Source organism: Durio zibethinus, chromosome 19, assembly GCF_047325235.1.
Source record: "Durio zibethinus cultivar Kanyao isolate XHJ-2024 chromosome 19, ASM4732523v1, whole genome shotgun sequence".
Classification (NCBI taxonomy): Eukaryota; Viridiplantae; Streptophyta; class Magnoliopsida; order Malvales; family Malvaceae; genus Durio; species Durio zibethinus.
This window is the reverse complement of record NC_143180.1, coordinates 15,879,286-15,889,713: the sequence shown is the minus strand read 5'-3', so window position 1 is coordinate 15,889,713 and position 10,428 is coordinate 15,879,286. Positions and strand designations below refer to the sequence as shown.

Here is a 10,428-nt window from a genome sequence, read left to right as displayed (position 1 = left end):
AATATCCAAATTAAATCGGATTACATATTTTTATTAGTTATATATATATATATTAAATTTTTATAAAATAAAATAATTATTTTATATCTGAATCTATTTAAATATATTAAAAATTATATTAAAATAATATATCAAAAAATAAAAATTTAAAATTTAAAAAATTAATGAGCTGAATTGAATAAGTGGAATTTGATTTGGATTAGATTGGTTTAAAGGGAAGATAAGTTTGGATTTGGATTAGATTTCAAAATTCCATAATACTACACATTATTCAAAAAAACTGAATTGAATTTGATCCAATCCGAACCATTAGCACTTTTAGTTCATGCATATAACATGTTGTCTTGTTTTGATTTTAAGGATGGTGGTGAATTGGTTAAAGAAATTGCACTACTTTGAATTTGAGCAATTTGTGGTCTACTTAAATACATTTGATTGATCTATTCATTGTAAATCATTGATTCATTATTTCATTGATCTAAAGAACCTTACTATATGTTTAGTTTATTTTTAATTTGTGAATTATATGCATGTTACTAAGTTTAGTGGCCAATAGCCTAGAATGGAGGTGTATGCTTTCCTTATGCATTGGAATTTGGAAGGTTTCTCAAAAAAGTATTTTCAAAGCATTTTTTGCTATGATGGCCTTTAATGGTGATGCTCAAACATCACAAATATATGGATCATACAAGTGATATGATGATTGAGTGAAAGAATATTGTCTTTATAGGGACTGATTGTTAACTTAGAGCTAAGTACCAAAATTAGGCACTTAAGTTATATTTAGCTATAAAGAAAGTTTAAAGAAATGATTAACCTATACCTAATTACCCTAAGTGATTGCACAAAATTAACCCTAAACAAATCACTAGCAAATTTCAAAATTAACCAGCCAAAATTAAAAGTAAACTTACTATTAAAGTGAGAATCCTAAGGTGATTTAGGGTAAGGCTTTAAATAAAATCTAACTAACATGAATTTAAAAGAAGGCAAATAAAATGCATGAAGATAAATCAACTCAACATGAATGTAATTAAACTTAAGATAAAATATGGCATGTAAAATGAACTTAAAGGATACGAGCATATGAAAATGTAAGTGATGAAATAATTCAAACACTAAAAACACTACCTAGTTTAGGCCTCAGTTATATCATCCTACTAGCATGTATGGAAAATAAACTATTAAATTGAAATGCACTACCTAAATGAAAATAACCAAAGACAACATGTAACTTGATGCATACATGAAATGAAAAAGCAAAGGAATTAAGGCAACAAGAAATGAACTAAAAACAAGTAACTAAATGCAAAGAAGATACATGAGCAGAATGTAACATGAATTAAATGCAACAATATAATTAACAACTAAAAATTAAAAGAACATGACTTCTAGGAAATTAAAATGCTTGAATTTAGCTTGCGTGGGAATTAATTAGCATACAAAAAGTAAAGATCATGTAGCTAGACTAAGCATAAACTTAAATTAAAGAACACAAACATAAAATTATAACCAACAGGAGTCAATATAGGAAAATGGAGATTTAGAGACAGTTTTTTATGGTGTTGTTGAATAAACGTCGTAAAGTTCCATATTTTTATAAGGTTAGAGGCATCTTTTTTTATAAAATGCCATTAAATTCTTATATAGTGGCATTTGGCTTTAGAAAACACCACTAAAAGCATATTTTTGCCGTGTTTGTTGAACTAAATGCCGCTATATGACTCAACTTATATAAATTTCACTATAAACACCGTGAAATAGTTTCTACAAATTAGAAACGGATTGTTTTGTTCTTGTATAGTGGCGTTTTTATATAAAAACGTTGTTAAAGGCAAGAAATTTAGTGGCATTCATTCAAAAAATGTCGATATATATCTTGAGTTTTATAAATTTTATGGCATTTACAGCGTAAACACCGCTAAATACAAATCTACAAACTAAAAAACACAGATTGTTTTGTTCTTGAATAGTGGCAATTTTAAATTAAATGCTGTTAGTGGCATTTTTATAATAAACACCGCAAAATTTTCTCTAAATTTCAAACTAGCGAGACCCTTTTTCTACCATTTATGCTTTTCTTTTTGTTGCTCATTTCTTCCATTTTTGTTCACTTTGGGTCAATTTTTTCTTATTTTATGCCTAAGTTCAATCATTTTAAGATCAATTTTCATCTTATTTCCTTTCGTTTCTACAGCATTCAAGTTAGCTTTCTTGTATTTTGGGTTGAATCCTTAAATTTCTTATGTTATTTGTTGATTTCTGCCATCATTCAAGCTTCATCAGTAAGTTCCAATTTCAACATTAGCAATTTCCAAGTTTTCGACACTCAAAATTTCAAGAATCCTTTATGCTCTTTGTTATGCACTAAGGTTTGCTTTTAATTCTCTTGGAATAGAAAATTTTCAATGTAAAAAAGTCATCAAAATTTATCGAATGTTTTTAATTATGTCAAAAATAATAAAGGTGATTTAAAAAAGAAATTTAAGATTTGAGAAATATGTAAAAAGGAAGGAATGAAAAAAAAAAGAAGCTTTCTCCTTGCCCGTTAAAGACATGAATTTCCATGAACTGCCTTCCAGTTTTTTCCTTTTTCAGTTTGTTTCAGTCCAGCCCTCTATAATTTATATTTATATTAAAAAAGAGAGAGAAATATGCAAGTGGGTATTTTGCAATTTGAATAATTAAGTTTGAATCATGAAATTATTATATATAGAAATATGTATCTTAGAGATACTGTATAGACCTCATCTATAGAAATTTATCATCCTCTAGATGGTAAAGTATTCTGACTTAAAGAGATCGATCCTATAGAATAAAAAATAGTGTAAAAGCATTTTGAATTGAAGGGGTCAATCCAATAGCATACTAATTACTTAATTAGCATACTAACATTATCTTTTTGTCATAGATAAGTGATCGTTATGAGTTCTCCTTACAACTTGATCTAGATTTAGAGAATTGCAAGTATTTATCACTTGAGATAGACATAAGTGTGCACAACCTTTATACTCTTCATAGGTATTTGCTCAGTTTTCTTGCTATTATTATCATTTCATTTACATGAACCTGCCTTCTTACCTTCCCCTTGATTTATAAGGGACTCTTCTAAATAAGTACTTTCGGGACTTGCATCACACAATGTAAAGTTTAAGGACTTTCAAGAAAGAGAATAAAAGTTTTAATCTTAATATTTCTAAATTTCATACTTGGTTGGTTTTTAAACATATTCTTTCTTTCAAAAATTTAGGAATAATCCTTTTGTTTTGATTTCATATTTTGCCATGTTACAAGCATGATATAAATGTGCCAACTCATTTCTTTGAATCATGTAGAATATAAAAAGAAGTTTAACTTATTTGGTGATATCAACTTGTTATTATTTTAGGTTTTAGGGTTAAATAACTTGATTGCCATGCTTGATATAAGTGAATAAGTTATGGTTAATATGTGTTTAGTAATAATATGTGTTTTTATGTAGGAGATAGAGTTGGGTGAAAAAATTGGACATATAGAATTTTTTTTTGTTAACCCACATGAAAAAAGACAAATCTTACCTGAATGTCGAAACATAAGAAATTATAGTAAATTATTGGATTTGTTTTATACGGAAAGTTAATATTTACTATTTTAAATATATTATTAATTAATTAATTATTAAAATCAATAGGTTTATTTGATTAATTTATAGGAGAAAGCAAAAAAGAAAATGACTGTTGAGATTAAAGTAGCATTTGATTGTTTTGTCAACATGCAAGAATTAGAAGATCGAATTTTCACAAAAGTTGTTGGAAAAAAAAGGCATGGATGGGTTTGACGCTTTGGATTAGGTGTAATATTATTGAGAGAGGGGTTGCAAACTATGCAATAATGTGTCAAGCAAATAGAAGCTGAAAGAGGAGTAAAGCATGCCAGACTAGAAGAGGAGCATGCTAGAATTGAAGAATGTTCTAGAGTGAATCAAGAGCATGCAACATTTCCATAGATGCATGATTGATTCAACACTTTTATGAATTTTGTGCAATAACAATTTCTAGGAACCAATTTAGATGGTCCACCAACTCAAATATTGTATTTATAACTATTTATATTTTTTAATATCTAAAATAGCTTATTATTAAGTGTAAAAACATGTTTTACTTTATTTAGTAGGTTATTAAGCAAACTAGTGATCATGTGGAAAAAATCCATCATCAAATGGCAGTGCTCCAAGTCTAAGAAGTCATCAATTTCATACATTTTAATTTTTTGATTAATATACTAAAACAATTTTAATGTTATTGTATTAAACTTTGTGTTACATGCACATTGGAACAAATTATGTATTTAGATATTTAAATAATTATAATATTCAGTTTATGAATTTAAATTTGTGTTTATTTCTTTCAATATTTTTTTATTTAATTATAGTAGTAAACATTGAAAGTTATAAAAAAAAGTAAATTTCCTAATTTAGCGGTGTTTGTAGTGAAAAACACTGCTAAATTTAGCGACGATTGTGTAAAAATGCTATTTTAAATTTAGTAGCATTTTTTACACAAATGTTACTAATTTCTTTTAAAAAATGCTGCTATTTTCCTCGATATAGGTATAGTCGGTGCTTTTAGCAACATTTTTAGCAAACGTCGCTAATATTTTAGCTACATTTATAAATGTCGCTATACGTGAAAAAATGATGCTAAAGACTTATTCCCTTGTAATGAGTAACAAGGCTAATAATAAGATATTAAAAGTAAATAAGCTTGGAATTAAAATGGAGATTTAAAAGGCTAGAAAGTAAAATGCACAATATGTAAATGACATGAAATTTTAAGGCATGAAATTAAAAAGGAAACAAAAACCAAAACTTATAGGCAGAAATGAAAATCAGCAAGCAATAAAGCTAAATAACATGGAATAAAAAACATGGAAACTTGGAAAGTTACAAGGGCTTTAAAGAAACATTAAACGTAATGAACATGGAAGCAAAGTAAAGTAAACAGCTAGTAAATATACTAAATAAAACAAGCTCAATAAACTAAATTAAACAATTGAAATAAGAATGTAAATAGCACCAAAGTAACATGAACTTTAAATGTAATAAAAATAGGAAAATGTAGATTCAAGTTGCTTAAAGCATCATAGGTAATTTCTAAACCTAATAGCATTCAAGAACTATCCTTTTCTTGCCCTAAACAGCCTTGAATCATAAAAGAAAGTATGCAAAACTACAACTAGACAGTACCAAATAAAACAAATAGCAAACAAGCAAGAAATTCAATCTTTCTCAAATGTTAATCAAGTTTTCATACTGTTTTTACCTTCCAAACATAAGAAAATGAAGTTAACAAGTTTATAAACATATAAGAAAAAGTTCATAGAAAGTTGAAAAAAAAATTAAATAAAAACTCAATTACAAAAATTCAATTTTTGTAAACAAAAAATTACAAGTTTGCATTCCATAAACCAAAATTAGAAATACTCAATTTTCAAGCCCAAATACAAATATTTGTTTAAAAGAAATTTTTGCAAAGCTAAGTAACTATTAAAAACAAGTAAAATAAAGCTTAAATGATATTTTAAAGAAGGAAATACAAATAGAAATAAGCTAAACAGGCAAGAACCAAATAGCTAAAGAGTTGCTAGCCCTTGGCATTATAAAGGAAAAATGAAAAATAGTAAAAATAGAAAGGGCTACTAGAGGCTTTTTGGTCCTCTTTATATACTTCATTAAATAGCCAAATTTAGCTATTTTAACAGCTAATAGTCTAATGTACTTTAGCCAAGTCAGCAACCTTTTTCCAGCTTATTTGAAGAGGTTTACATAATGAGAAATTCGTTACATCTTCTTTCTCCTTGTCCTTAGATACAGCTCATCCTCCCTCATGCAAATTGACCAATCATCTTCCACAATGTAGCCACCTAAAGGCAAAGTAAGCAGCTTAGAGGCATGTCTTTTAGAGGAAATTTTATGGTTTAAATGTGGGGGTAATGGCTATGATAATGGTAGGGTATCATTTTTTAGAAATGATCATAATTTGTCTTCATGTGGCTATGATAATGTGTCATGGTTTGGTGCTTTTTCAAGTAATAATAGTCATTAAAGGTTAAGATACCATTCCTATGAGGATTAGCTAAAAAGGTTCTTAGCCTAAATACCTATTATTGATTGCACTTAAATTTTAGCTTTTTCATGCTAAATTTTAGTGCAATTTAACTTAGATAGGATCTCATTGATCCTAATTTGTCTTATTGTGTGTGCAATCTTCATCGAATTTGGATTGTGTCATGGTTTGGTGCTTCGAATATCTTACAAGTGTACAAATCATTCAAGTAATAATAGTGACCAAAGGTCAAGATACCGTTTCTATAAGGATTAGCTGAAGAGGTTCTTAGCCTAAGTACCTATTATTGATTGCATTTAAATTTTAGCTTTTTCAGACCCAATTTTAGTGTAATTTGACTTAGATTTTAGCTTGTTCTTTGGCATTTCATGGCAAAAATACTCCTAAAAGCACAATTATCTTATGTGTAGGTACAATTAAAGAAAATGAGGAATTTTGGTTAGTTTGGACACAATGTGGTGGATTTTTGGTGTAAATGGCCTTAATTAGTGTAAATAGATCACATTGACACTTAGGGAGTTTTCTTGCTTTTCTTGAATAATTTTTTAGTATTTTTTTCATAGTTTTTTTTAGTAGAATGTAGGATAAATAAATTCAACAAGTGTTTGGAATTGTTTGTAGAAAATAAAATTTTAAGTTGCAAGAAAAATGGTGCTTGGACGTGTATGGTGCACGGATGGAGGATTAAGCAAATGTAAGGCATTTCAAGTTAGGATTGAAAGCACCAAGGTTACGGCCTGAGTTGGCCCTTTTAAAGGCTTTGATTGGCTATAATATTGATTTCTTGAAATAGCTATTACACATGAAAATGAAGTGCAAACCTGTTGAAGAAAAACATCAAGCATCAGTGCACCAGGTGTACCAATCGGGAGTAGCAATGAAGAAGAGGGTCCTGGAAGTCTAACCTTTTAGAGACCTTTCTAGAATTTTTTTTTAGACTTGAAGCTCTCCCCCTCTGCCATAAATGAAGGGAGAGGGCTGGCCGTTGAAGAAGGTTAGATTAGGGTTTAGATTTTTAGTTCTTTATTTTCCTACACTTATTTTTTGCACTTTAAAATTTCTTAGTAGCCAAACGCTTTATTTCTAGCATTTTTCCTTTGAATTTCATTGCAATCTTATTGTTTTTTAAGTGTTTTTAAGTGTTCTTTCAGAATCTTTCAATAAAAGTTTTACATTTGAATTCATTTTCTAGCTTAAATCTATTGATTTCCTGTTGATACTCAAATACATTTTTTAAATCAACCAATTTTGACCTACTTATGGTTTTCAGATCATAACTTATTAAAATTTTTCTTGTTTTTATCAAATTTTTTTTCATAGTGTACTAATTCAATTAACTACAACATATTAGAAATTTAACTTCAAACTTACACCACATCATTCTAGATCAAGCTTAGAAGATCTGGCTGGATGTAGTGACAATGCAGTTCTAGTTTTGATCAAGCAAGTTTGGCAAAGACTTTTCTCCACTTTGGTGATTTATTTGAATTCTTTTCTTTTTGAGATCTTTGTTTTTACTTGTTACATTGCTAAGTTTAATTTTATGCAATTTATTTCACATTTGAAATGCTATTTGGTAATTTTTTGTTGAACATATTCTCTTTTTTCAGATTTTGCATTGTTTTTGAAACTTAGTTTGTTAAGCTGATTTCTTTGTTGATTCATGCAATTTTCTTGTTGATTTGGGTAGTTAACTCATAGATCTAGGTTTTTCTAGCTTAGATGAAGTTCATTTGTAGTATGTAATTATAGATTGAATTTTTCTTTATCTATTTTATGCGGTTTCAAGCACAAACCAGAAGCAGTTTGAGTTTCTATGATCTATTTGTGTATTTTCTTGCATGTCTTCTTCTACAAATTTTCTCTTCATTTAGTTTTCAATATTTTACATATTCAAGTTTAATTAGATGTTCATTTGATTAGATTAGGAGATAAAACTAATTTTATTTTCCATTTTTGCATTTTTGCCATGTATGTATCGACTAGTCAAATTTGTAGGTGCTGCACTGTTGAGTTAAAGTTGTAGATTTCATTAGGTTATTTTTGGTCTTCATTTTTTTAATTCATGCTTAATATTGTTTACTTAATGCTTAGGAAAAATCCAGTTTGCTTATTAGCTTTGCACATTTAATACATATGTATCATTTTTAGTTTCCATTTGTTTTTGCTATTCCTAGTTGATTGCATATGTTTGGTGAATTTTCAATTAGCTTTGTTTTCATTAGGTTAAGCATTTCATGTCCATTTGATTTTTACATCAATTTTTGTTTCTTTTATCTCACATTATTTTTTGTAGTATCATTTCAAGTTTAATTTCATTTCCTACTCATGCAAGAAACCATTTCTAGTTGCTATAGTGTAGTTGCATGTTCATGTAATTTTTTTAATTTGCATTTTACACTTGATTTTTACATTTTGCATTTTATTTTAGTTTTTACTTGTTCTTGCATTTTAGGATTAGTTCTAATTTTTCAATTACATGTTATTCATTGTTTTTCATGTCTTGATTTTTTTATTTGTTTTTAGTGGATTACTTGTAAATATTTTTTTAGTAGAATTTAATTTGATATATTCATGGATATTGTTTGATTGAGCCTCCTTTAGCAAGAATAGGGTGATAATTGGTATCTAGCTTAGGAAGTTCTACCTAATCCTCATGGGATTGACATCTTGACCTTTTGGTCAATATTATTACTTGTATGACTTATGTACTTACAGAATTATCCTATCAAGTTTTTAGCACTGTTGTCGGGGATTAGTGTAAATAGTCCTAGGTTAATATTGACTTTCATTAGACCCTTCTATAGATTGGTTCTCTTTTGGTGTACATACCTTAGGCTAGAGATTAAATTTGTTTCGATACTAGGTGTGCATATTTTAGGTTCTTTTGTTGACCATTTTCTTAGGTGCACATATTTAGGATTCCATTTTAGAGTAGTTCATTTGGTATAATGTTCTTGTGACCCATGTATGCACTCTGTTACAAATCGTGAGTTGATCCTTTTAGATCTTAAGTTTGAGGCTACATGTAAAAGATTAGGAGGGAGAGACAAATTGATCCTACCATCATTATGGTTGACAAGACACTATAACCCTTAAGGATTATGTTGTGCCCAATCTTCATGGTTTTCAACCCAGTATTAGGAGGCTAATGATTCAAGCCAATAATTTTGAGATTAAACTTGCAATCAACCAGATGATACAATAGTCGATGCAATTTAATGGTCATTCAAGTGAGGATTCTAATGCTCATCTTTAGGATTTTTTAGAGATTTGTGATAGATTTAAACATAATGGTGTTACTAAAGATTCTATTAAGCTTAGGTTATTTCCATTTTCCCTTAGAGATAAAGTCAAGAGTAGTTAGCCTTGATGCCAGTAGAATCCATCACCACTTAGGGATGATTTAGTGCTGAAGTGCATGGCTAAATTTTTTCCTCTAGCCAAGATGGCTAATCTTTGAAATGAGATCACTGCTTTTGTCCATCAATACTCAAAAACCTTGTATGAGGCATGAGAAAGATATAAGGAGCTCTTGAGGTAGTGTCCACACCATGGACTACAGAAATGACTAGAGACCTAGATTTTTTATATTGGGTTAGTACCTAATACTAGGACGTTTTTAGATGCTACAGTAGGAGGTGCCTTGATGAGTAAGACTTCTGACATAGCTTATGAGCTGATTGAGGATACAACGACTAATAATTATCAATGGTCTAATGAGAGACAGCATTTAAAGAGAGCTTTGAGGGTATACGAAGTTAGTGAGCTTATAGTGCTTAGTGCGAAGGTAGATTCTCTAGTCAAATTTGTAGAGTTTTTACATTGTCAGGTTACACCCTTAGAGCCTAGTCCTAGTCAATCTAAGTTTACTTACACCCATAGTTCATTAGATATGTGATGTATGCGGGGTAGGACATTCAGGGGAGTCATGTCCTAGCACCCACCCAAAGAGTATCCATTATTTAGGACAGACACTTAAACAACCCAACAATCACCATGTTCCTACATATAGCCTAGGTTGAAGGAATAACCTTGTTTCAATCCAGTCCATCTAGGCATTACAATAGCCTCAATACACTAGACCACCTCACTTAATAGGTTTCTAGCAGCTTATATTATATTGACAGCACCCATAACAATTCATACCTTTATATCTATTTATGCAGCCTCAAAAAAGAAACTTTTAGTCAAAAATCTCTTAGGTATCATGATTAGAACTCAGATCTCATTCCTAGAGACCTAAAACACCATGTTTCAGAACTAGTTTGTGTCTATAAGGAACTTAAAGACCTAGATTGATCAGTTAGCAACCCTTCTTAGT

The 10,428-nt window shown here is 29.3% G+C and overlaps 1 non-coding gene across 1 annotated transcript; it reads right to left on the bottom strand.

The window, feature by feature from the left end:
- Positions 1-9,558: 9,558 nt before the first annotated feature.
- On the bottom strand, positions 9,559-9,665 carry LOC149513456 (small nucleolar RNA R71). The gene has a single exon (XR_016330544.1). It is a non-coding gene; the product is annotated as a small nucleolar RNA R71 (small nucleolar RNA).
- Positions 9,666-10,428: the final 763 nt, after the last annotated feature.